At 45.7% G+C, this 27,941-nt stretch overlaps 1 long non-coding RNA gene across 4 annotated transcripts; it reads left to right on the top strand.

The window, feature by feature from the left end:
- The first annotated feature begins 364 nt into the window (after positions 1 to 364).
- On the top strand, positions 365 to 8,019 carry LOC134758760 (uncharacterized). Of its 4 annotated transcripts, none has more exons than XR_010134308.1 (5): positions 369 to 1,895; positions 1,989 to 2,247; positions 2,991 to 3,181; positions 5,246 to 5,303; positions 5,397 to 8,019. It is a non-coding gene; the product is annotated as an uncharacterized lncRNA (long non-coding RNA). The 4 variants fall into 4 exon arrangements; XR_010134309.1 differs by having other exon boundaries at positions 370 to 1,895; positions 1,989 to 2,221; positions 2,991 to 3,185; XR_010134307.1 differs by having other exon boundaries at positions 373 to 1,895; positions 1,989 to 2,221.
- The last annotated feature ends 19,922 nt before the right edge of the window (positions 8,020 to 27,941 follow it).

Here is a 27,941-nt window from a genome sequence, read left to right as displayed (position 1 = left end):
CATGTCAGTCACTGCCTTGTCCCCTGGGATCACTGCACACGAGCTGCTGGCACAGGGTAAGGACCTGTGCCATCCCTACAGAAAAATACATGAATTAGCCTAGTGTGGTGGCATGTTCCTGTAGTCCCAGCTACTTGGGAGGCTGAGGTGGGAGGATCACTTGAGCCCAGGGAGGCTGAGACTGCAGTGAGTCATGATCAGGCCTCTGCACTCCAGCCTGGGTGACAGAGTGAGACCCTGTCTCAAAACAACAAAAAAGTAGCAGCTAACATCAACTGACCTTTTATACCAGGTGCCTATTGATACCATAGTTTAATTTCTTAGAACTGTTTCTTATTTCACTTACCAACTCTGTCTTCAGCTACTCCCAGATTTTTACTGTTTGTACAGATGACCTTTTGTTTAGATTGAATTGTCTCCCCAGAAGTAAGATTACTGTGAGTCATGGTGAATGGACATTCTCATTACCCTTGATGTAAATTGACAGGGTTTTGGGTGCCTCCCAGCTATAATCTTAGCACTTTGGGAGGCTAAGAGAGGAGGATTGCTTGAGGCCAAGAGTTGGAGGAGGCGGTATGGCAGTATGGTGAGACCCTGTCTCCGTTATTTTAAAAAATTGACAAGCTTTACCCGGGAAGGCTTATATACAATTTAAACACCCCTCATAGTATAAGAAAGTGCCCATTTCACTGCACCTTTGCCAGCACAGGGTATTATAATTTAGTAAGTCATTTTTTGTTTGATTGTTTTAAATAGATAAAAGACCTCATGTTACTTTACTTGTCACATTTCAACATCTTTCCTTAGCTTATTAGCTCTATCTCTTTTCTATCTGTAAATGGTTGTTGTTGTTTTGTTCTTTGAGACAGGGTCTTGCTCTGTCACCAGGCTGGACTGTAGTGGCATAATCATGCCTCGCTGCAGCCTTGACCTCCCAGGCTCAAACTTCAGCATTCCGAGTAGCTGGGCCTACAAGTGTGCACCACCACTCCCAGCTAACCTTTTTCTTTTTTTGGATAGAGACAGGGTCTCACTGTGTTGTCCAGACCGGTCTCTAGCTCCTGGCCTTAAGCAATCCTCCTGCATTAGCTTCTCAAATTGCTGGAATTTCAGGCATGAGCCACCATGCCTGGCCTGGGCTAGTCCTGTATTCTCTAGAGTTCTCTTTACTTTGTGCTAGCCTATCTCTCATTATGCTGTTCACCTGTTATAATGAATAATTCTCCGTATTAAATTTTACCACTTTAAACTTTTGAGTGGTTTATGCTTCCTGATTGGACTCTGACTAATATGTTAGGAAGGGTCCCGGGAGATAAACCCACACAGATGGGATTGGGGCATAGGTTTGGTTTCCCAGGGGGCAGTGCTGAGCTCTTTGCCAGTGGGAAATGGGATGCTGGTGATTTCCAGGAAGTGACCTCACAATGACTCAAGCTACCACTTACTGTTGATTGTGACGAAATGCCAGCTGAGGCACATGCCTTGGGAGCTAAGTGGTTGCTGCCCTTGACCACTATGAAGACTGGTGTGGGAAGGGTCGCTTTGGATGCACTTGAGCAGGGGTCCCCAACCCCTGAGCCATGGAGCCGTAAGGAGCCACACAGCAGGAGGTGAGTGGTGTCCAGTGAGGGAGTGAGGGAAGCTTCGTCTGTATTTACAGCCACTCCCCTTTGCTCACATTCCCGCCTGAGCTCCACCTTGTCAGATCAGCAGCAGCATTAGATTCTCATAGGAGAACGCACCCTGTTGTGAACCGTGCATGTGAGGGATCTAGGTTGCGCTGTCCTTATGAGAATCTAATACCTATTGATCTGTCACTTTCTCCCATCACGCTCAGGTGGGACCATCCAGTTGCAGGAAAACAAGCTTAACACGCCCACTGATTCTACATTATGGTGAGTTCTATAATTATTTTATTATATATTACAGTGTAATAATGGAAATGAAGTGCCTAATAAATGTAAATGTGCTTCAATCTTTTGGCCCAGCTCCTACCTCCCGGCAGCCTCTCCAGGCCCAGAACTCTCTCCAGTCAGCCTCTACAGACCAAGCTCATGACTCACAATGGCCTATTTAGGCCCATACCCTACCTCACGGCAGTCTCCGCAGATGAGCCTACTGCCTCACAACAGCCTCCACAGGCACAGCTCCATCGTTACAATGGTCTCTTTAGACCCAGCTCCTGCCTCCCAGCCTTCTCTCCAGGCCCTGAACTTTCTCCGTAAGTTCAGGTAGCTGGGACTGTAGGTATACATGATGATACTTGGCTAATTTTTAAATTGTTTTGTAGACATGGGGGTCTCACTTTGTTGGCCAGGCTGGTGTCAAACTAATGGCCTCAAGTGACCCTTCCACCCATGCCTCCCATCCTAGAGGTATGTGTCACCACAAGGAGCACTTGTTCAATTTTCTAAAGAAAAAATTTCTAAAGTAAGGCTGTGGGATGATGGCAGGAAGATAAAAGAAAAACAGAAGAATAAGTTAAAATGACTTATTCACACATATTCTTTTGACAGCAAGAAGAACTCTTAGTATATCCATTCCTTACAAACAAAGACAGATAAACAATGTTGTATAGGAACTTCAACACACACTGTACAATATTCCCACTTTGCTGACATAAGTTATGGAAATTTCATGGTTTACTTGAGTGTCGCTACCACTATTTTGCTTCTCTGATGATTTTTATCAACTTCCTCATCTGTTAACTTCTCTCCAAGGTATGTCATGTCACGACATACTGCCGCTGCATGAACATGCCCAGTGTCTTCCTATTAAACATGTAGAATGCTTTCCTAATTTCTCTTTTTACTCTCTGTCTTTGTGTTTTGCATTTTCCTTACTTTTATTGTCAGAAACTCCAGAAAGTCAGTCGTACTAATTTATCACGATTTGCTTTATTAATTTATACTTTGCTTATATGGAATTTTGCCCAACAGACCTCATTACAATTTCTAACCTGTTTTATTTTGTTTCTTTTTCTGAGACAGGGTCTCCCTCTGTTGTCCAAGGCTGGAGTGTAGTAGTGCTATCACAGCTGACTGCAGCCTCAACCTTCCAGGCTGAAGCGATCCTCCCATCTCAACCTCCCACGTGGCTGAGACTACAGGTGCTTGCCACTATGCCCAACTAATATTTGGAATTTTCGTATACGTGGATTCCAGAGGGGTGACAGCGAAACGTGAGTAAGCATGGATTTTGGTATATGCAGAGATGGGGGGCTTGAACTAATTCTGTATACTGAGGGACGGCGACTGTATATGTTTTTACAATTACGCTGTAGGAGACATACTGTTGCATAGCCTTGAAAATAATAATTTTTAATTGAGTGGAATAATAATAATAATATTGCTAAAAGTAGCAGCTGGCCAGGTGTGGTGGCTCACACTGGTAATCGCAACACTTTGGGAGGCTGAGGCAGGAGGATGGCTTGAGGCCAAGAGTTTGCGATAGGCCTTGGAAACAAAGGGGGTGTCACCATCCCTACAGAAAAATACATGAATTAGCCTAGTGTGGTGGCATGTTCCTGTAGTCCCAGCTACTTGGGAGGCTGAGGTGGGAGGATCACTTGAGCCCAGGGAGGCTGAGACTGCAGTGAGTCATGATCAGGCCTCTGCACTCCAGCCTGGGTGACAGAGTGAGACCCTGTCTCAAAACAACAAAAAAGTAGCAGCTAACATCAACTGACCTTTTATACCAGGTGCCTATTGATACCATAGTTTAATTTCTTAGAACTGTTTCTTATTTCACTTACCAACTCTGTCTTCAGCTACTCCCAGATTTTTACTGTTTGTACAGATGACCTTTTGTTTAGATTGAATTGTCTCCCCAGAAGTAAGATTACTGTGAGTCATGGTGAATGGACATTCTCATTACCCTTGATGTAAATTGACAGGGTTTTGGGTGCCTCCCAGCTATAATCTTAGCACTTTGGGAGGCTAAGAGAGGAGGATTGCTTGAGGCCAAGAGTTGGAGGAGGCGGTATGGCAGTATGGTGAGACCCTGTCTCCGTTATTTTAAAAAATTGACAAGCTTTACCCGGGAAGGCTTATATACAATTTAAACACCCCTCATAGTATAAGAAAGTGCCCATTTCACTGCACCTTTGCCAGCACAGGGTATTATAATTTAGTAAGTCATTTTTTGTTTGATTGTTTTAAATAGATAAAAGACCTCATGTTACTTTACTTGTCACATTTCAACATCTTTCCTTAGCTTATTAGCTCTATCTCTTTTCTATCTGTAAATGGTTGTTGTTGTTTTGTTCTTTGAGACAGGGTCTTGCTCTGTCACCAGGCTGGACTGTAGTGGCATAATCATGCCTCGCTGCAGCCTTGACCTCCCAGGCTCAAACTTCAGCATTCCGAGTAGCTGGGCCTACAAGTGTGCACCACCACTCCCAGCTAACCTTTTTCTTTTTTTGGATAGAGACAGGGTCTCACTGTGTTGTCCAGACCGGTCTCTAGCTCCTGGCCTTAAGCAATCCTCCTGCATTAGCTTCTCAAATTGCTGGAATTTCAGGCATGAGCCACCATGCCTGGCCTGGGCTAGTCCTGTATTCTCTAGAGTTCTCTTTACTTTGTGCTAGCCTATCTCTCATTATGCTGTTCACCTGTTATAATGAATAATTCTCCATATTAAATTTTACCACTTTAAACTTTTGAGTGGTTTATGCTTCCTGATTGGACTCTGACTAATATGTTAGGAAGGGTCCCGGGAGATAAACCCACACAGATGGGATTGGGGCATAGGTTTGGTTTCCCAGGGGGCAGTGCTGAGCTCTTTGCCAGTGGGAAATGGGATGCTGGTGATTTCCAGGAAGTGACCTCACAATGACTCAAGCTACCACTTACTGTTGATTGTGACGAAATGCCAGCTGAGGCACATGCCTTGGGAGCTAAGTGGTTGCTGCCCTTGACCACTATGAAGACTGGTGTGGGAAGGGTCGCTTTGGATGCACTTGAGCAGGGGTCCCCAACCCCTGAGCCATGGAGCCGTAAGGAGCCACACAGCAGGAGGTGAGTGGTGTCCAGTGAGGGAGTGAGGGAAGCTTCGTCTGTATTTACAGCCACTCCCCTTTGCTCACATTCCCGCCTGAGCTCCACCTTGTCAGATCAGCAGCAACATTTGATTCTCATAGGAGAACCCACCCTGTTGTGAACCGTGCATGTGAGGGATCTAGGTTGCGCTGTCCTTATGAGAATCTAATACCTATTGATCTGTCACTTTCTCCCATCACGCTCAGGTGGGACCATCCAGTTGCAGGAAAACAAGCTTAACACACCCACTGATTCTACATTATGGTGAGTTCTATAATTATTTTATTATATATTACAGTGTAATAATGGAAATGAAGTGCCTAATAAATGTAAATGTGCTTCAATCTTTTGGCCCAGCTCCTACCTCCCGGCAGCCTCTCCAGGCCCAGAACTCTCTCCAGTCAGCCTCTACAGACCAAGCTCATGACTCCCAATGGCCTATTTAGGCCCATACCCTACCTCACGGCAGTCTCCGCAGATGAGCCTACTGCCTCACAACAGCCTCCACAGGCACAGCTCCTCCTGCCTCCCAGTGGCCTCTTTCGGCCCAGCCCAGCTCATGCCTCCCGGCGGCCTTCCCAGGCCCCGCTTTTGACTTTCGGTGGCCTCTGCAGGCCTCGACAAGGCCCGGCCTCCTGCCTCCCGAAGACCTGCACAGGCCCAGCCTCTGCCTCACAGCGGACTCTCCACGCCCAGCTAGCTCTCGCCTCACTGCGGCCTCCCGAGTCCAAAGCTCCTGCCTCTCGGCCGCTTCGGCAGGCCCAGCTCCCGCCTGCCAGTGGCCTCTTCAGGCCCGTGGGGCTCATTCCTCACAACAGCCTTTCCAGGCCCAGTTTTTCCCTTGCGGCGGCCTCTCCGGGCAGAGAACATCCTCAAGTCGGCCTCTCCAGACCCACTTGCACCCTCCGGGCATCCTCTCCGGGCCCAGCTCCTCTTCCTGGCTGCGTCTCCAGGCCCGACTCCTGCCTCTCAACGACCTCTTTGGACTCATTGGCTACCCATCTCCTGGCGGCCTTGGTCGGCCAAAAGCTTCCTCAAGCCAAGCTCCCCAGGCCCAGGTCAGGCCTCACGGTGGCCTCTCCAGGATGAACTGCTGCCCTCCGATGGCATCTGCAGGCCCCAAATGGTCTCCGGTCGGTGGGCTCCTCCACGCCAAGCTTGGGCCTCCCGGCGACCTCTGCAGGCCCAAGTTGTCCTGAAGTTGGCATCTCCCGGCCCTGCCTCCCAGCAAGTAAGCAAGCTCTTTTGGCTCAACTCCTGCCCAGCTCCCAACCGCCTTTGTAGGCCCCGAACTTTCTCCAGCCAAGTTCTTTGGGCCTCATTCCAGCCGCCTGGTGGCCTGTACGGGCCCGGCACTGGTTGGAGAACAGCCTCTGCAGGCCCCGCTCTTGCCTCCCAGGGGCCTCTCCAGGCCCACCTCTTGCCCCCACGGCGGCCTCCCGGGGCCAAGTCCCTGCCTTCCTCCCAGCAGCCCGCGTGCGGCCCAGCTCCTCCCTCACGGTGGCCTGTTGATGCCCAACTCATGCCTCTGGCACCCTGCCCAGAGGCATGAGCCCCTGCCTCACACTGGCTCCTCGCACGCTGAGAGAGGTCAGTGTGAGCCCTTGCCTCACACCGGCCCCTCCCACGCTGAGAGAGGTCAGTGTGAGCCCTTGCCTCACACCGGCCCCTCCCACGCTGAGAGAGGTCAGTGTGAGCCCTTGCCTCACACCGGCCCCTCCCATGCTGAGAGAGGTCAGGGTGAGCCCTTGCCTCACACCGGCCCCTCCCACGCTGAGAGAGGTCAGCCTGAGCCCCTTGCCCCACACCGGCCCCTCCCACGCTGACAGAGGTCAGCCTGAGCCCCTTGCCTCACACCGGCCCCTCCCAGGCTGACAGAGGTCAGCCTGAGCCCCTTGCCCCACACCGGCCCCTCCCACGCTGACAGAGGTCAGCCTGAGCCCCTTGCCCCACTCCGGCCCCTCCCAGGCTGACAGAGGTCAGCCTGACCCCCTTGCCTCATACCGGCCCCTCCCAGGCTGACAGAGGTCAGCCTGAGCCCCTAGCCTCACACCAGCCCCTCCCATGCTGACAGAGGTCAGCGGGAGCCCCTTGCCTCACACCGGCCCCTCCCAGGCTGACAGAGGTCAGCCTGAGCCCCTAGCCTCACACCGGCCCCTCCCAGGCTGACAGAGGTCAGCCTGAGCCCCTAGCCTCACACCAGCCCCTCCCAGGCTGACAGAGGTCAGCGGGAGCCCCTTGCCTCACACCGGCCCCTCCCAGGCTGACAGAGGTCAGCGGGAGCCCCTTGCCTCACACCGGCCCCTCCCAGGCTGACAGAGGTCAGCGTGAGCCCCTTGCCTCACACCGGCCCCTCCCACGCTGAGAGACGTCAGCGTGAGCCCTTGCCTCACACCGGCCCCTCCCACGCTGAGAGAGGTCAGTGTGAGTCCCTTGCCTCACACCGGCCCCTCCCACGCTGAGAGACGTCAGTGTGAGCCCTTGCCTCACACCGGCCCCTCCCACGCTGAGAGACGTCAGTGTGAGCCCTTGCCTCACACCGGCCCCTCCCATGCTGACAGAGGTCAACCTGAGCCCCTTGCCTCACACCGGCCCCTCCCACGCTGAGAGAGGTCAGTGTGAGCCCTTGCCTCACACCGGCCCCTCCCACGCTGACAGAGGTCAACCTGAGCCCCTTGCCTCACACCAGCCCCTCCCACGCTGAGAGAGGTCAGTGTGAGCCCTTGCCTCACACCGGCCCCTCCCACGCTGAGAGAGGTCAGCGTGAGCCCCTTGCCTCACACCGGCCCCTCCCACGCTGAGAGAGGTCAGTGTGAGCCCTTGCCTCACACCGGCCCCTCCCACGCTGAGAGAGGTCAGTGTGAGCCCCTGCCTCAACAGGCCACCATGAGGGAGGAGCAGGGTCGCACGCGGCCTGTTGGGAGGCAGGCAGGGACTTGGGCCTGGGCGGTCGCGGTGGGGCGAGAGCTGGGCCTGGAGACACCCCGGGAGGCAACAGCGGGGCCTGCAGACGTTCTTCTCCAGCCGGAGCTGGGACTGTTCAGGCTACTGGAGGCGGGATGTGGGCCTGAGCCCTTGGTTGCAGAAACTTCGGGGTCTACAAACGCCGGCGGGAGCTGAGCCAAAAGAGCTTGTTTGCTGGGAGGCTGGATCTGGGCTGGGAGATGCAGCCAGGAGGAACACCTGTGCCTGCAGAGGCCGCCATGCGGGAGGCAGTGGCCGGGCCTCCTCAAGTCGGCCTCTCCAGACCCACTTGCAGCCTCCCGGCGTCCTCTCCGGGCCCAGCTCTTCCTCCCGGCTGCGTCTCCAGGCCCGACTCTGGCCTCCCAACAACGTCTTTGGACTCAGCTCCTGCCCAGCTCCCAGCGGCCCTGGTAGGCCCACAACTTCCCGAAGCCAAGCTCCCCAGGCCTAGCTCAGGCCTCACGGTGGCCTCTCCAGGCTCAGGTCCTGCCCTCCGATGGCATCTGCAGGCCCTAAACGGCCTCCGGTCGGTGGGCTCCTCTAGGCCCAGCTTGGGCCTCCCGGCGGCCTCTGCAGGCCCAAATCGTCCTGAAGTCGGCCTGGAATTGGGCCAGGAAGAGCAGCAAGTCGGCCTCCCCGGGCCCAGCTCCGTCCTCTCGGCGGCCTCTCCAGGTGCAAAACTTCCTCGAGTCAGCCTCTCCAGGCCCAGCTCCTCCTGCCTCCCAGTGGCCTCTTTCAGCCCAGCCCAGCTCATGGCTCTCGGCGGCCTTCCCAGGCCCCGCTTTTGACTTTTGGCGGCGTCTTCAGGCCCAGAACTTGACCTCCAGTGGGCCTTTGCAGGCCCAGCCTCCTGCCTCTCGAAGGCCTGCACGGGCCCGGCCTCGGCCTCGGCCTCACAGCGGACTCTCCACGCCCAGCTAGCTCTCGCCTCACTGCGGCCTCCCCAGTCCAAAGCTCCTGCCTTTCGGCCACTTTGGCAGGTCCAGCTCCTGCCTGCCAGTGGCCTCTTTAGGCCCAGCTCATTCCTCGCAACGGCCTTCCCAGGCCCCGTTTTTCCCTTCCGGCAGCCTCTTGGCCTCTAATTTGTTTATCTTTCGTGTATAAATCCCAAAATATGGAATTTTGGAATATTTCCACCATTATATAAGTATTTTGGTAGGTAATTTATTTGGAGTGAGTTTCTGCACCATGCCCGAATTTTTTATTTTATTTTCCTTATTATTTGGTGTTAAACAGGTTTAATGACGGTCATGCAACTTTTTGGCACAATGAAAAATATCGCCCGTGATCAACGTGTTCTGTTCTGGGGAAGGGGGCAAAGGCAGGGTGAATCACTTTCTTAAAAAGTATAGCTCAAGTTGGGAGTGCAGAGGGAATGGGGAGAAAACCCTCCCGCTGCCTGTGTCGAAGTGCAGGAGCCGCCACCCCCATATTCACCTGAGTCCAGCCCCTCTGGGGAAAGAAGGGGTGCATGAACTCCCCCTAGTCCACAGGCGCCTCCCTGTGGCCCAAGGCCCTCTTCACACTCCATCTTGTAGCCCCAGCAGGAGCTATTTTCCCAAAAGTGAAAAGCACTGAAGGTCCCACAATTCATGGTACGTACAGGGGTTCAGAGGAGGGAAACTGCCCAGCTTTCCCCCGGCACAGCTGCAGGGGTAGGGGGTATAGATAAGAGGAGCAGGCCTTGGCCAGGCGTGGTGGCTCACACCTGTAATCCCAGCACTTTGGGAGGGGGAGGCAGGCGGATCACGATGTCAGGAGATCGAAATCAGCCTGGCCAAGATGATGAAGCCCCGCCTGTACTAAAAACACAAAAATTAGCCGGACGTGGTAGCGTGCACCTGTAATCCTAGCTACCCGGAAGGCTGAGGCAGGAGAATGGCGTGAACCCGGTGGGAAGAGGTTGCAGTGAGCCAAGATCGCGCCACTGCACTCCAGCCTGGGCGACAGAGCAAGACTCGGTCTCAAAAAAAAAAAAAAGAGGCAGGCCTTATTCTGTCCCAAACTGAAAGGATTAAATGGCTTTACCTGGGAGAAGATAACCATCCTGCCCTCCATTGCTACCCCCACATACTGTCCATGTTCTCAGGGGGTACTGTGAGTCCTGGGATCTTCTTTGGGGTCGCCCACCTGCCTGTGGTAGTTATGGAGACCCCCAGGTGTTGAGGCAGGGCTGGGGTGTCCCCTTCCAACCAGGCTGTCAAGGCCCCAACTCTGGGGCAGAGGCAGTGGCAGGGCAGCCAGGGTTGCGCCAGAGCCTGAGCAGGGTGAGGTGGGGTCAGGCAGGGCTGGGAGTCAGGGCAGGGGCGGCAGCAGTGGACCCGCTATGCACACATCTTCTTCTCCAAGGTTTGTGTGCAGAACATCCTGCCCATGCTGCCCCAGCAGCTTCAGTTGGCACCTGCCCCAGTCCAGCCTCTGGGAACCATGCAGCGGCTCCCAGCGGCCCTGCACCCACCACCAGCATCCGTTTCACCTGCAGTTGAAGATCCGTGAGGTGCCCAGAAGATCATGCAGTCAGCAGTCCCACGGAGCAGCCCGCGAGGCTGAGGCTCCTCCCACTGGACCGCCCCCCAACTGGCACCACTGCTGCCCCTGCCCCTACTCTCAGCCTCACGTGACTCTCGGGCAGAGGCAGTGGTGGGGCAGCCAGGGCAGCGTCAAGAGTCTGAGCCAGGTGAGGTCCGGTCAGGACCCCCACAGGGCTGGGAGTCAGGGCAGGTGCAGAACAAACCTTGGAGGGGAAGATGTGTGCATAGTGGGCCTGGAGGGCGGCTGTGGCCTAGTGGACAGGAAGAAGCAGTGGGCCTGGAAGAGCTGCATGATCAGGGCCGGCACTGGTCCAGGGCGCATACAGTGAAGAGGACAGTGCTTCCTAGGTCTCCGGTTCCCTGAGCCTGTCCTCGGCTTCTCCACCTGTACAGGCAAAGGGGAAGCTGTCCCCATCACACATGGCACACTTGGGGGTGTTGGGCTTTGGGCTGCAGCTGGAGCATCTTCTCATCTTGCATCTGGGCGTGGTGGGGTCCTCCAGTGTGGGACCCATGTCCTTGGGGTTCCCTCTGCCCCGACCCCGAAAGCCCAGTCAGTTTCTCTTCAGGCTCTGCCCCCCGGGTGGCTCAGCCCAGCTCCTGCCTAGGAAAGCCTTAGTGTTGGGAGGGACCCTGATGACTGAGGAGCCTGGTAGCTCCAGGTCACCCACACTTTCAGGTCTCTTGCACCAGAAGGTGGCAGTATCCATTGGGAGGAAACAGATTGCCTTGGAAGGCGTCCCTCGGCCCCCATCCCCAGGGGTAGGGGCCGTAGGAGGCCCGCTCTGCTGCCTTGACCAGACTCCTGGGCTTTGAAGGCTCCTGGGCCCAGTAAGAAGGAGGTGGGTGCCAAGGTTGAGGAGGAAGCATCCGAGTATGTGTAGGAGGAGGACAGGGTGGGACCATAGACTTTGCCAAAAGCTGCAGGTGGATCGGGGGACCCTGGGGGCTCAGGATCCAGCAAGGGGCGGCAGGAGTAAAGGAGGAAGGAATGACAGGTGCAAATACCTTCCCACCCAAGCCCTTGTTGCTCTCTGGCTCCTCCCCAGAGTTGTCCCCACTCTCAGTCGGTCACCCACTCCTTGAACTTGAGATCAGTGTCAGTGGTGCTAAAGCCATCATCAGCAATGACATCATCACCCCCTCCTCCTCATGGATGACCGTGTGCTCCTCATCACTAGCTATGTCCTCACTGGCAATGTGCTGGGAATGAGCAGCTCAGGTGGGCAGCAGCAGGGCTGCCCACTGGTCACCTCCCTCACCAGGGGCTGCAAAGTGGCCTGGAGCTCCATACTGAGTAGAAGGCTTTGGGCCAGAGTATGATGCAGTGCCAGACACCACCTGTGTCAGTTCCTGTAGTGCCTGACAGTCTATTTCCCTGCCATCCAGGCTGTGTACCCCCCTGTGGGAGAAGGCTTGGGCCAGGCTGAGCCAGGTTTCCTGACTGTGTGCAGCCGTTCTGCCCCACAGAAGCTGCTCCTTGGTATCCGAGCTCTGGAGTGTTTGGGCTACAACTGACAGGAGTTCAGAGGACGCCCCAGGGGCAGTGGCAGTGCCCGTCTCTGATATGCTCCGCTCCCATGAGCCCTTGTTACACTGCTGCTAGCCCCTGGCTTGTGGGCTTGGCCTCTGAGCTGGACTTCTTTCGGTCCTTGTTGCAAGTGGGCCACCTTCACCTGGAAGGCCAGGTCATGGTATTTCTGTCTCATTGGGCCCCAGGGTGTACCACCGCTCGCTCAGCATCTGGCTGATGGTCCGGTTATCCTGGTTGGGGTGACCCTGGTGCGCCCTGCCAGGGCCTGGTGCCGCTTGCTGAAGATCATGACCGCCACTCATGGGCCACCAGATGTGGTCCTTGTCCCATTTGTTGGGGCTGCATCCATCCTTCTCAGAAGATGAGTCCTGTTCCTTGCGCAGGGCACTGAGGGACTGGGCCTGACATCATCTGAGTGGTAGAGGCAACTGGGTGTCAGGAGACATGATGGAGAGGAAAGCATCATCATGGTCATTCTCTGTCTCACTGTCCAGCAGGGACTCCCCTGCGGGGCCCAGGGCTCCTCCTCCATGGTGGGAGGTGAGCTTTTACCAGGTTCCACCACCCCCAAAGTGCGTGGGGTTGCGGGCCCTGGGCTTTCAGGGCAGGTGGCTGCAGGGGGCCACCCAGGTCAACACTCCCCGTCCCACCTGAGGGACGCTCATGAGCAACAGCTGCCAACTTGGCAGGTTGTTTTCTCTGGTTGGAGGCCACTGAGGGACTGGCAGGTTGCTGGGCCTCGTGTGGCTGCAGGGAGGGGTCAGGAAGGGGATGGGGTACCAGGGGAACACGGCCACAGAGTGACCTTCCACATTCCTCCACACGAACATGCTGATGCCACGGGAGGCCTCACTGAACGCAGGCCTGGGGGCCGAGTACTTGGTCCAGGCAGGGGGTTCCTGGCAGGGGCTCACACCTCCTCACCCCCTCCTCAGCCAAGGTGGCTTGGGCCCAGAGAAGGGGGGGTTGGAGAGGAGCAGAAGCCAGGCCTCAAGTTTTGTTTTTTTTGTTTGCTTTGTTTTTGAAATGTAGTTTGACTCTTGTCACCCAGGCTGGAGTGCAGTGGCACGATCTCAGTGGCCTTCATACCTGGCTAATTTTTTGTATTTTTACTGGAGGTGGGGTTTTGCCATGTTGGCCAGGCTGGTCTTGACCTCCCGTCCTCAGGTGATCCACCCACCTCAGCCTCCCAAAATGGGATTACAGGCATGAGCCACCACTCCCAACTTCATTCATTTTTACTTGAAAAACTCCGTTAAGCATTTTTTTAAGGTAGACCTAGTGGTCCTGAATGCCCTCAGCTTTGTTTGTCGAGGAAACACGTTATTTCTTCTTTCTTTCTGAAGGACAGCTTTGTCAGACATAGTATTAGTTGCTGGCAGTTTTTTTCTTTCAGCACTTTGAATGTATTATTCGATTCTGTCCTGACCTGCAAAGTTTCTTTAACTTTTGACTATTTGATTATATTGTGACTTGGTGAGTATCTATTTGGTTTCAACCTCTTTAGGAATCTTTAAGCTTCATGGATTTAGATGTCTAAATCTTTCCCATGATTTAGGCAGTTTTCAGCCATTCTTTAAATAAGCTTTCTTTTCCTTTCTCTACTTTCCTTCTCAAACTCCCATAACCTGACAATGGTTTGCCTAATGGTGTCTTGTTGGCTTTCTTTTCTCTGTCTCTTTTTTTTTCTTTTTCTTTTTCTTTTTCTTTTTTGGACACAGAGTCATGCTCTGTCACCCAGGCTGGAGTGCAATCTGTGGTCTCGGCTCACATTGCACTCCAACCTCCGCCTCCTGGGTTCAAGCGATTCTCCTGCCTCAGCCTCCCAAGTAGCTGGGACTACAGGTGTGTGCCACCACACCCGGCTAATTTTTGTATTTTTAGTAGAGATGGGGTTTTGTCATGTTGGCCAGGCTGGTCTTGAACTCCTGACCTCTTAATCTGCCTGCCTCAGCCTCCCAAAGTGTTGGGATTACAGGCTTGAGCCACCACGCCCAGCCTTCTTTTCTCTTTGTTATTCTTTTTCTCTTTGTCCTCTGACTGGATAATTTCAGAAGATCTATATTCAAGTTTACAGATTCTCTCTCCTGTTGAAGCTTACTGTTGTGTTATATCACCCAGTCTGGTCTTGAACTCCTGGGCTCAAGCGATCCTCCCACCTTGGCCTCCCAAAGTGCTGAGTTTACAAGCATGAGCCACTGCATCAGTCAGTCCCAGCACTTTGGGAAGCTGAGGTGGGAGGATCACTTGAGCTCAGGAGTTTGAGACCAGCCTGGGCAACATACTGAGAACTTGTCTCTATATTAAAAAAAAAAAAAAGTCTTTGGGAGGCCAAAGTGGGAGGATCACCTGAGGTCAGGAGTTCGAGACCAGCCTGGCCAACATGGCAAAACCCCATCTCTACTAAAAATACAAAAATTAGCCAGGTGTGGTGGCACACGCCTGTAGTGGTGGTGCATGCCTGTAGTCCCAGCTACTCAAGAGGCTGAGGCAGGAGAATCACTTGAACTGGGAGATGGAGACTGCAGTGAGCTGAGATCGCACCAGTGCACTCCAGCCTGGGCAACAGAGTGAGACTCCATCTTATAAAAGGAAAAAAGAAAGAAAAGAAAAATTCCATATCTGAGTGTTTACTCCTGAGTTTTTGAGATTGTTATTAAGATCGTGCTCTACTGTGATGATTTGGGTTTGTTTGATAATCAGAAAAAAGCATATTCTTTTGGGTGTTCAGCCACACTGCTTTGGTGTCACAACGGCTCATTGGTTTCACAGCTGCAGGACAAGTTCGAGCATCTTAAAATGATTCAACGGGAGGAGATAAGGAAGCTTGAGGAAGAGAAAAAACAACTAGAAGGAGAAATCATAGATTTTTATAAAATGAAAGCTGCCTCTGAAGCACTGCAGACTCAGCTGAGCACTCATACAAAGAAAGGCAAACATTGTAAGAAGCAACAGTTTCTCTTACTATTCTGAGAGCCTTATCATTCTACATCCCATCTTCCTGTGAGATTGTCTTTGTAGCATTTAACTCTAATTGCAGTTCTCATTTTAAAAATTGGCTTGCTTATTGTATATTTTCCCCAACTAAAGCGTGAACTCCTAGCAGGGCGTGGTGGCTCATGCCTGTAATCTCAGCACTGTGGGAGGCTGAGGTGGGTCGACTACCTGAGGTTAGGAGTTTGAGACCAGCCTGACCAACATGATGAAACGCTGTCTCTACTAAAAATAGAAAAATTAGCTAGGTGTGGTGGCTGGGACCTGTAATCCCAGCTACTTGGGAGGCTGAGGCAGGAGAATCACTTGAACCCTGGAGGTAGAGGTCGCAGTGAGCCGAGATCTCACCATTACACTCCAGCCTGGGTGACAAGAGCAAAACTCTAGCTCAAAAAAAAAAAAAAAAAAAAAAAAAAAGGGGTGAACTTGAAGGCAGGTCCTGTGTCCATCTTTTCAGTCCTGTGTCCATCTTTTCAGATTCTGTATCCCAGCACTTAGGACGTAGACAAACACGAGGATGACAATCAATATTTGCCAAAATGAAAAAACAAAAGAAACATGTAACATCATGTAAAAGAAGCTGGTTAGGTGGAGAAATTTCTTTACCATAGTCTTGCTTGTGGATCCAGTAGTGACTTTTACATTTTATATCTAAATAGAAGCTGGAGGCTTTGTTGGGGACTCATAGGCATAAAATATTATGTTATTTATTATAGAGTTAAATGCTACAAAGACAAATCTAATTAATAGGCCTATTTTCCTTTTTAAATTCTACTCATAATTTCTTCATAGTTTTTATGATAAAAGGTTGGATTTTGATTAGAACTCCCATGCTTTTGTGTCAGAATTAAAACTGGTATTAGAACAAATAATTCAAAAGCTAGAGAAAGAGTACAATGAGAAGCCATGAGTTGCATTTGAATTATAATATTATGTCTTACAGATTTGGGGTATATGCTAAAGTTACCAAAGTTGTAGAAAATAAGGCCGGGCATTGTGGCTCACATCTGTAATTCCAGCACTTTGGGAGGCCGAGGTGGGCGGATCATTTGAGGTCAGGAGTTCGAGACCAGCCTGGCCAACATGGTGAAACTCCGTCTGTACTAACAGTACAAAAATTAGCCAGGCGTGATGGTGTGCACCTGTAGTCCTTGCTACTCAGAAAGCTGAGGCAGGAGAATCGCTTGTACCCAGGAGGCAGAGGTTGCAGTGAGCAGAGATTGTGCCACTGCACTCCAGCCTGGGTGACAGAGTGCTATGAGTCACCACACCTGGTATGAGCCACCGTGCCTGGCCCACAATGACTTTTACACATGTTGTTAAATCATCTTACAGATTTTATAATTTGGGGGAAGAAAAGTTTTACTAAATGGTCTTTTAATGGAAACGCTACAAGAACCAGAATCTTTGCTTTGTTCACTTATGTATCCATTCCTAGGCCTAGAAAAATGTCTGACACATAGCGGCAATTATTCATTGAATAAATGGACCCAGCGATAGTACATTAGCTATGCTATATGCATACATTAAAGATGTAGATTATTGACTTTCAAAAGATAATTAATGTAACTTCTTACTGCTTCTGAACATGTTTGTGAGTTATATTGCTGAGGGACCTTTATCTTCTCATTCTTTCATCTTAACCCAGTGTTATAAAATTGAAATCACCAATATTATTCCATATCTAAAATTAATATCTACCTTGTAAAAAATATCACTCTGCTGCATTTGAGAATAGACTTTTTAGGTAATAATGATGCAATCCATAGGGTTTTTTGGGGGCACAGAGGGATTCATGCTGACAGAACATTTTATTTTCTATTTTCCCAGAGCTGTAAAACATGAAATTAGGGTAGTATAAGGCATATTTTTACTCTTTTTACAATTTTTTCTAAAAAAATTAGTGTTTGTTCCCGGTATAACTTTTAACTTTATAGGTAAATATTTGTCTCTTTCAGCTCCAGTTTTATGTGAAATAGAGTTTTCAGATTTATGTAGCATGGAAGGTTTTAATACGTCAGAGTTACTGATTTTTGCCATTTTCTCAATTATTTCTTTTTTATCTTTAGTTGATTTTTTTGTAGTGACACATTTTGTTTCTAGTCTCATTTCCTTTTGTTTATATTCTATGTATATTTCGTTTTTGGTTACTATGAGAATTACATATAACATCCTAGAGTTATAACATTTTAATTTGAATTTATTTCAACTTAAGTTCAATCACATACCAAAATTCTACTGCTATATATATAGCTCTACTCTTTTTATGTTATTGATGTAACAAATTACGTCTTTATTCATTGTATACCAGCTAACAGATTTACAATTACATTTTATGCATTTGCCTTTTAAATTATGTAGAAAATAAAAAGCAGAGTTACAAACCAAAATTACAATAGGACTTCAAGGTTTCTGCCAAGAAATCAGCTGCTAATGCTATCTGGATCCCTATCTGTGAGAGTTGCTCTTCTCTCTGAGTTTCCAACATTCTCCCATTATCTTTTTTTGTTTGTTTTTAAGACAAATAATTGTACATATTCATGGGATACAGAGTGATATTTTGATACATGTATACAATGTCCAATGATCAAATAAGGATAATTAGCATATCCATCACCTCAAATATTTGTCATTTATTTGTATTGTGAACAGTCAACATTCTTTCTTCTAGTTTTTTAAATTTATAAACATTTAAATTTTATTACAGAAATTTAAATTTTTTGATTCTGAAAAAGTCATATATGTATGCAACATCTTTTTCTCATTTATTTATATATTTATGCATCTTTCCTTTTAGTTTTGACAGAGATTTTCTATTTTATCATTATTTCAAAAGAACTCTTACCTGTATTTATTTATCAATTATATTTCCCTTGTTTTTTGTAGTATATTAATTTATTTACTTATCTTCTAAAAATCCTCCATATAATCTGTTTATTTTGTTTCCTTTCTATAATTTCTTCAATGATTAGTTCTGTTCTATTTTCCATTAAAATATTTAAATCTTGTATGAATTTTTGTCAGATTAGAAATTTAGGGCATTTCTTAATTTCTCTATATTCTAGCTTTTGACTTTTTTTTCTGACCTAAGAGGTATTTAGAGCACATTTTAGATTTTTTATTTTGACTAATCATTTAAAATGTATACTAATCTTCAATTTAAATAAAAAACTGGTCTATAGTGACAAAAATTACAAATGAGCCTAACTAATAAATTATCAGCTGTGTTTATATGTATAAGCATGCACAGATTTTGGTAAATATGTACATAGTATATTGGTGAGCTTATTTTTATCATTCTTAACTCATTGTGTAGTCTAAACATTGGGGAAAAAATAAAATACAATAATCAGATGGTGTGAATAAGAAAATTGTTCTAATGTTTGTAAACCAAGCAACTGTTTTAACTGCTCCCCTCTTCCTGATTGACTTCTAAAAGGGATTAATCCATATTGGGTCCTATCGTATATGTCATGGTATAACATCTCCAGCTATAAAATGGAAATTTGAGAATAACTTTGCTGCTACTCAGATACATTTTATTTCAAAAACATACACTAAGGTGTTGCTGTTGGATCTTTCCAAAAACATATTCACACAGAACTTTCAATCACACTGAGCCATATTTGAACAATCTTTCAAGGTCAGCTCTGGCATAAGCTAACATTATACCATTTAACTCAGAAATTTCTTTAGTATTTGCTTAATGGGTTTATGTTTGATATGTAATGTAATTTTCTAATGCTAAATCAAGTGGTAATTTTGTTAGTCAAGTTGATTTAGTGGCTTGGGAAGAAAGCTTTTAATGTTCCCCTAATTTTTCTTACCTTTGACATGATCCTTCACATGTCTTATTTTGCTTAGTGATTTTTCTTTCTTTTTTTTTTTTTTTTGAGACAGGGTCTTACTCTACCACCCAGGCTTGAGTGCAGTGGTGCGATCACAGCTCATTGCAGCCTTGACCTCCCAGACTCAAGCTATTCTTCCACCTCAGCCTCCCAAGTAGCTGGTACTACAGGCACATGCCACCAAACTTGGCTAATTTTTGTATTTTTTGTAGAGACAGAGTTTTGCCAAATTCTCAGGCTGGTCTGGAATTTCTGGGCTCAAGTAATCCTGCCTTGGCCTCCCAACATGCTGATATTACAGACATAAGCCACAGTACCTGGCCAGTTTTCTTTTTTAAAAAATCTATTGGTTATTAATTTGAAGCCTTCCTTTTCATAGCTGTGCTCCTTAATTGGGAGCAAACATGAATGGACCACAACTTAGCCAATTTTCTATATACGATCCTTGCCATCCTAATTTAAAGGAATATTAATTCTTTCTTTTCCTCTTTCATTCCACAAACCTGTATTGACTACATCTAAGTTCTAAATGGTGCACTGGATGTTGAAAAAGTTGATGATGAGCAAGAACAAAATTCCTCCTTTCAGGAGACTTACAGTTCAATATGGGAAATATAATTTGTTAAAATATAAAAGTGCAATTGTGTTACATGCTGTATGAAGTACATGTTGACATGTGAGCATATAATAAATGGGCTGGAGGCCAGAGGATTGCCAAAGAGAATGGGCCTCCTGCTGAGACGAAAAGTTGAGCAGGGATTAGTTGGCGAAAGTGGAGGGACGATCCTTTCTAGGCAGGAGGAAGAACATGTACAGAATCTCTGAGGTGTGATGCAACAAAGTCTATATAAAAAACTGAAGAAAGGTCTAATGTGGCTTAAATACAGAAGCTAGTAGGAGAGGAGTTGATAAGAGGCTGGAGAAGTAGAAAGTGTCTGCATTCTGCAGGAACTTATATTGTATAAAAAGAATTTCTCTTTATTCTAAGTGCAATGTGAAGCCAATGAAGTGCTTTAAACAGGTGATGTGATTTGATCGAACTTATTACTTCACTTAACAAATATTCATTACATGCCCACTGTTTGTCAGATATTGCTGTAGCCCCTGGTGATACAGTAGGGAATAAAATAGGCAAAAATCCCTGTCCTCTTGCAGCTTATAATGGACTGCAATGTTTAATATGTCAGAGGAGGTCCACGGAGGAGTGACTTCTAAGCAAGAATCTGAAAACAATGAGGATATCTAAGGAGGGAACAAATGGTTCAAAAGCCCTATAATTGCAAGCAGGCATGATGAAGCAATTGCGGTTGTCCTACTCTCAACACCGTGGAACTCAAAGGAGATGGAAAGATTCCTTCTCTCCCTCATATATTTTCTCCCTTTCTGTCTATATATATAGAATATGAGACATTTCCCTAATCATTATGTGTAATTACAATTATATATATATATATGTATTTAATATATAAACATATATATATATAATTGTAATTACACATAATGATTAGGGAAATGCCTCATATTCTTCTACTCAGAAATAAGCAATATAGCAATTGCTTGCTACATATATATATATATATGTATATATATATATATATGTATATATATATGTAGCAAGGTGAACTCACATCCTGCAGATGCCTAGGGCAGAAGATTATAGTTGAGACCTACAATAAAACACTTAAGACCCAGTAGTAAAAGCTGGTGAGGGTTTATTTGGGAAATCAGGGCATTCAAAAGCACCCATGTGTACAAGGGGATTTAGAAGGCCACATGCATGCCCAGGGCAACATGCATCCTCAGAAAACACCTGAGGAGATCCTAAGCTTCCACTTTGGGCTGATCCCTAAGCTAAGTGCAGGCTTGGGTAAGTGTTGAAGGAGTGCCTGCCACAGAGTCAATCTGCAAAGTCTGGGAGTGGTTATTTGGTTTCTGCTATTTGTTTGTTTGTTTTTAGTTCCTGATATTGAAGGGAATCTCTGTCAAAACACAAGCTGAGATCGAGCGCAGTGGTTCACCCTTGTAATCTCAGCACTTTAAGAGGCCAAGGTGGGAGGATTGCTTGGGCCCAGGAGTTTGAAACCAGTCTGGGCAACATGGTGACACCTAGTCTAAAAAAAATTTAAAAATTAGTCCAGCATGGCAGCGCACACCTGTAGTCCCAACTACTCAGGAGACTGAGGTGGGAGGATCGCTTGAGCCTAAGAGGTGGAGGCTGCAGTGAACCATGATCATGCCACTACACTCCAGCCTGGGTGATAGAGTGAGATCCTGTCTCAAAAAATAAAAATATAAAATAAAAAAACACAAGCTGAACACAGGCTATGGACAAAATGTCAGCGATTGAATATGGCAAGGAATACAGTCTTTGCAAAAAATAGTTTGGGAAAGTCATTATAGAAATTATCTGCTACAGCCTTCAACAATCAAAAATCCAGCAAACACTGGGAAAAGGGGTAATCTGATTTCCAAAGTTACCACATTATAATATTTAAATGTCTAGTTTTCAAAATAATTACACAGCGTAAAAAGAAACATGAAAGTATGGCCTATTCAAAGGAACAAAATAGATCAAAACTGTCCCTAAGGAGCCCAGGCATTGGACGATTGGATAAAGACTAAAACAATGATCTTAAATATGCCCAAACAGCTAAAGACAATGAAAATCAGGAAAACCATGTATGACAAAATAAGACTCTCCGTAAGAGATAGGAATTATAAAATGAGACCAAACCAAATTTTTGGCATAAAAGGTGGGATAACTGAAATGAAAATTTCACTAGAGGGGCTCAATAGCAAATTTCAGCAGGCAGGAGAGTCTGCAAACCTGAAGGTAAGACAACTGAAATTATTACGTCTCAGGAATAGAAAGAAAAAAGAACAAATAAAAGTAAACAGAGTCTAAGAGCTGTATGAGACACCATCAAGTGGACCAATATACACAGAGATTCACAGAAGACAGAAAGAGGTAGAAAGAATAGTTGAAGAAATAATGGCTGAAAACTTCCCAAATCTGAGGAAAGACATGAATATACTTGTCCAAAAAGCTCAATGAACTTCAAGCAGGATAAACTTAAAGACACCCACACCAAGACAAATTATAACCAAATTGTTGAAGGAAAAAGACAAAAAGAAAAATTTGAAGGCAACAATATGAAAACATCTCATGCACAAGGGATTCTCAGTAAGATTAACATCTGATTTCTCATCAGAAAAATAAATGATGCCAGAAGGCAATAGGATAACATATTTAAATCTTGAAAGAAAAAAGAAAGCCCTGTCAACTAAGAATTCTATATTTAACAAAAATTTCTCTTTATTCTCATTTGAGAATAAAAGATAAATTAAGACATTTCTAGAAAAACAGAAGCTGAGGGAGTTTATTATCAGAAGATTGTTCCTACAAAAAATGCTAAAGGGAATTCTTCAGGCTGAAAGGAAAGGACATTAGACAAAATCAAAGCCATAAGAAAAAATAAAGAACACTGGTAAAGGTAATTACATAGGTAAATATGTAGGCCACCACTAATGTACTTTTGGTATGGTTTGTAACATCTTTATTTTTCTATATGATATAATAGGCATACACATAAAATAATATCTATGTATCTAACTTAATTGGCATATAATGTATAAAGATGTAATCTGTGACAAATAATAATATAAATGGGGAGGCACAGAGATGTATAGAAGCAGAGTAGTGTATGGAAGACAGAAATGAAACTAAGTTGGTATTATTCAAACCAGGTTGAAAGTGGTTACCTTGGGGTAACCACTAAGAAAATAACTTTAAAATACGCACAAAAGGAAAGAAGGGAATCAGAATTGTACATTACAAAAAATCAACTAAATATAAAAAAGGTAGTAATTGGGGAGCAAAAAATTATATAACACATATAGAAAACAAATAAATGGCAGAAGTAAATCCTTTTATCAGTAATCACATTAAAGGTAAATTAACTAAAATGTCTAAGAAAGCAGATTGGCATATTGAATTTTAAAAGTCAACGTCCATCTATATGCTGTCTACAAGTGGCTCACTTTACATAGAAGGATGCAAAGAGGTTTAATATAAAATAATAGAAAAAGACTTTCTATGTAAATAGTAATGAAAAAGAGCTGGGATGGCTATATTATTGTCAGAAAAATATACTTTACAAGAGACAAGGAAGAACAATATATAGAGAGGAAAGTCTTCATACAGCAAGACAATATGGCCATAAACATATAAACACCTAACAGACACCAAAAATTTATAAAGTAAACATTGACGGAATTGAAGGGACGAACGGTTCTACAACAGTAGTTGCAAACTTCAATATCCCACCTTAATAATGGATAGAAAAACCAGACAGAAGAACATTCAGAAAACAGAGGATTTAGAAAATACTATAAACCAATCAAACCTAAGAAACATATAGAGCATACCACCAAACAACTATAGAATGCACATTATTTTCAACGGCACATAGAACATTCTCCAGGATAAATCACATGCTAAGCCACAAAACAATTCTTAATAAATTTTAAGAGATTGAAATAATCTGAAGTATTTTTCTGATCAGAATGGAATGAAGCTAGAAATCAATACCAGAAGGAAAACTGAACATTTTAGAAATATGTGTAAATTAAACAAAACACCCTTAAACAACCAAGGGTCAAAGAAGAAACCACAAAGGAAATTAGAAAATAACCTTGAGACACATGAAAATAAAAACGAAACATACCAAAACTTCTGGGATACCATGGAAACAGTGGTAATAGAGAAATGCATAGCTGTAAACACCTACATTAAAATAGAACAAATATTTCAAATCAATATTTGTACACCTTAAAAATTAGGGGAAAAAAAGAGCAAACTAAACCCAAAGCTTCCATCCAAGAGAATGGAAATAATAAAAATCAGATCAAAGATAAATGAAAAAGAAAATAAAAACACAATAGAAAAAAATCAATAAAACCAAAAGTTATTTCTTTGAAAAGGCCAGCAAAAAATGACAAATCTTTCACTAGAACAGCCAAGAAAGAGAGACACAAGACTCAAGTTAATAACATCAGAAATGAAAGTGGGGACGTTACTACTGATTTTACAGAAATAAAAAAAATGACTAAATGCCATGAACAATTGTATACTAACAAATTGAATAGCCTAACTAAAATGGATATTTCTAAAACACAAAATGTGTTAAAACTGACCCATAAAGAAACAGAAAAATTGGAACAGACCTATAACCAGTAAGGAGATCTAATTAGTAATAAAATCAAGGCCAGGTGACCTCACTGGAGAATTCTACCAAACATTTACAAAAAAGAACTGGGTGTGGTAGCTCATGCCTGTAATCCCAGCACTTTGGGGGACCAAGGCAGGAAGATCACCTGAACCCAGGAGTTTGAGACTAGTCTGGGAAACCTAGTGAGACCCTGTCTCTACAGACAAACAAACAAAGAACAAATAATTAATTGGGCATGGTGATGCACACATATAGTTCCAACTACTTGGGAGGCTGAGGTGGGAGGATCACTTGAGCCCGGGAGGTCAAGGCTGCAGTGAGCTATGATCATGTCATTGCACTCCAGCCTGGGCAACAAAGCAAGACTCTGTGAGAAAAAAACAAAAACTAATACCAATCCCTTTCAAACTCATCCAAAAAATTGAAGAGGAGGGAGCGCTTCCTAACTCATTCATTGAGACCAGCATTACCCTGATACCAACACCAAAGTACAAGAAAACCATAGACCAATATCCCTTATGAATATTGACACAAAAACCCTCAAAAAATAGAAGCACAATGAATTGAGTAGCATAGTAGAAAGATTATATATCTGACCAAGTAGGATTTATTCCTAGAATGCAATAATGGGTCAACATACAAAAAACAATCAATAGAATATACCATATCAACAGAATGAAGGGGGAAAAACATGACTATTTCAATTGATTAAAAAATGATTAGAAAAATCATTTGACAAAGTCAAACACCCTTTCATGATTTAAAAAAAAAAAAAAAACACTCAACAACCCAGAAATAGAAGGAAACTTTCTCTAGTTAAAGGCCATATATAAAAACCCCACAGCTAGCATCATATAATCAATGGTAAAAGACAGATAGCTTTCCCCCGAAGACCAGGAACAAGAGAAGGATGTCCACTTTTGCTATTTCTATCCAATGCAGTAGTAGAAGTCCTAGCCAAAACAATTTGGCAAAAAAATAAAAGGGCAGGCATAGTGGCTCACACCTGTAATCCCAACACTTTGGGAGGCCGAGGCGGGTGGATCACCTGAGGTCAGAAGTTCAAGACCAGCCTGGCCAACATGGTGAAACCGTATCCCTACCAAAAATACAAAAAATTAGCTGGGCGTGGTAGCAGGTGCCTGTAATCCTAACTACTTGGAAGGCTGAGGCAGAAGAATCCCTTGAACCCAGGAGGCAGAGGGTGCAGTAAGCTGAAATTACGTCACTGCACTCCAGCCTGAGCAACAAGAGTGAAACTCCATCTCAAAAAAAAAAAAAAAGAAGTTAAAGACACAATGGAAAGGAAGAAGTAAAATTATCTCTGTTCACAGATGATATGATCTTATACAGAAGAAATCCTAAACGATCCACAAAGAAACTGTTAGAGATAATAAAGAAACTCAGCCAAGTTGCAGGATACAAAATCAACTTGCAAAAATCAGTTGCATTCTATACAGTAGTAATGAACAATCCAAAAAGAAACTTAAGGAAACAATCTCAGGCTGGGGACGGTGGCTCATGCTTGTAATCCCAGCATTTTGGGAGACTGAGAAGGGCAGATCACTTGAGGTCAGGAGTTCGAGACTAGCCTGGCCAAGATGACAAAACCCCATCTCTACTAAAAAAAAAAAAAAAAAAAAAATACAAAAATTAGCTGGGTGTAGTGGCTCATGCCTGTAATCCCAGCTACTTGGGAGGCTGAGGCAGGAGAATAGCTTGTCCCCAGGAGGCAGAGGTTGCAGTGAGCCGAGATCACAGCACTGCACTCCGCCATGGGCAACAGAGCAAGACTCCAACTCAAAAAAAAAAAAAAAAAAAAGAGAGAGAAAACAATTCCAAAAGCTACAGTTATCAAAACAGTATGGTACAGGCATAAAGACAAACATATAGAACAATGAAACAGAATAGAGAGCCCATAAATAAACTCTCATGTACACGGCCAAATGATCTCCAACAAGACTGTCAAATCCATACACTAGAGAAAGAATGCACTCTTCAATAAATGGTGTTGGGAAAAATGGAGATGCACATGCAAAAGAATGAAGTTGGACTCTAAGTTTACACCATAAACAAAAATTAACTCAAAATGGATTAGAGACCTAAACTTAAGACCTGAATCTATAAAATTTCAGAAGAAAATGTAGAAAATTTGACATTGGATTTTGCAATGGTTTCTTGAATATGACACCAAAAACACAGGCAACAAAGGCAAAAATAGACAAATGGGACTAGATCAGACTTTAAAACTTCTGCACAGCAAAGGAGACAATCAACAGAGAAGACAACTTACAACATGAAGAATGGGAGAGAATACTTGTAACACATACATTTTGATAAAGATTAATATCAAGAATATATCTAAAAACTCTTACAACTCTTCAACAACAAGCACAACCAAATAACTTGACTAAAAAATGGGCAAAGGACTTGAATAGATGATTCTCAAAAGAAGACATACAAATGGCCAACAGGCACATGGAAAGATGCTCAACATCCTAATCATAGGGAAATGCACATGGAGACCAATGAGATACCATCTCACACTCCTTAGGATGGCCACTATAAAGAAAACAAAAACAGAAAACATCAAGTGTTAGCAAAGATGTGGAGAAATTGGAACCTTTATGCACTGTTGGTGGGCACGTAAAATGACACAGTTGCTATAGAAAATAGTATGGAGGTTTTCTGCAAGATTAAACATAGAATTACTGAGCCAGGCAAGGTGGCTCACGCCTGTAATCCCAGCACTTTGGGAGGCCAAGGCGGGCGGATCACGAGGTCAGGAGATCGAGACCATCCTGGCTAACATGGTGAAACCCTGTCTCTACTAAAAATACAAAAAATTAGCCGGGTGTGGTGGCGGGTGCCTGTAGTCCCAGCTACTCAGGAGGCTGAGGCAGGAGAATGGCGTGAACCTGGGAGGTGGAGCTTGCAGTGAGCCGAGATGGTGCCACTGCACTCCAGGCTGGGTGACAGAGTGAGACTCTGTCTCAAAAAAAAAAAAAAAAAAAAAAAAAAATCTGAACAGGTTCTCTAGGAGTACTTTTTGAGATGGCGTCTCACTGTGTCACCCAGGCTGGAGTGCAATGGTGTGATCTCGGCTCACTGCAACCTCCACCTCCCAGGTTCAAATGAATCTCGTGCCTCAGCCTCCTGATTAGCTGGGATTACAGGCACCAACCACCATGCCTGGCTAATTTTTGTATTTTTAGTAGAGATGGGGTTTCAGTATGTTGGCCAAGCTGGTCTCAAACTTCTGACCTCAAGTGATCTGCCCACCTCGGCCTCCCAAAGTGCTGGGATTACAGGCGTGAGCCATTGCACCTGGCCCCTCTAGGAATACTTTTAATTCTGCAGTTGGAGCAATAAGAGAGAAGGAGAAACTCCAAAACTGTCCTAATTGATTCTGAGCCTCCCCTCTCTAGAAACTGGCCTGGACTAAGAATAGACCGCCCTGCCACAAGCATCCACCCTAAGTGTTTCTGGTTTACATTGCCCTCTTAGGGCCTCTGAGACTCTCCTCAGGTTGGTGTTTTCATAGCAGAGTGCTGTCTAGCCTGTTCACATGTCCGCCCTGCATTCTGAAGCCCCACTCTCTGAGCCAGGGGAGATGAGGGACATTCTTGAGCAGAGCCAGTGCAGGGAGTGCACAGTCCTGGAGCAGGTAAAGACCTGGAGCAGCAAGTGAAAGACCCAGAGCAGAGGATGACATGGAGTGACAGCAAGAGGTTAGAGGGCAGTCTCAATCTCACTTGGCATTGTCTAGCAGAAAGACCAATGAATTAATTTGAGGTTAG

The sequence above is a fragment of the Gorilla gorilla genome, chromosome 1 (genome assembly GCF_029281585.2).
Source record: "Gorilla gorilla gorilla isolate KB3781 chromosome 1, NHGRI_mGorGor1-v2.1_pri, whole genome shotgun sequence".
Taxonomy (NCBI): Eukaryota; Metazoa; Chordata; class Mammalia; order Primates; family Hominidae; genus Gorilla; species Gorilla gorilla.
The sequence above is the reverse complement of the archived record's forward strand: the minus strand, read 5'-3'. Positions and strand labels throughout refer to the sequence as shown.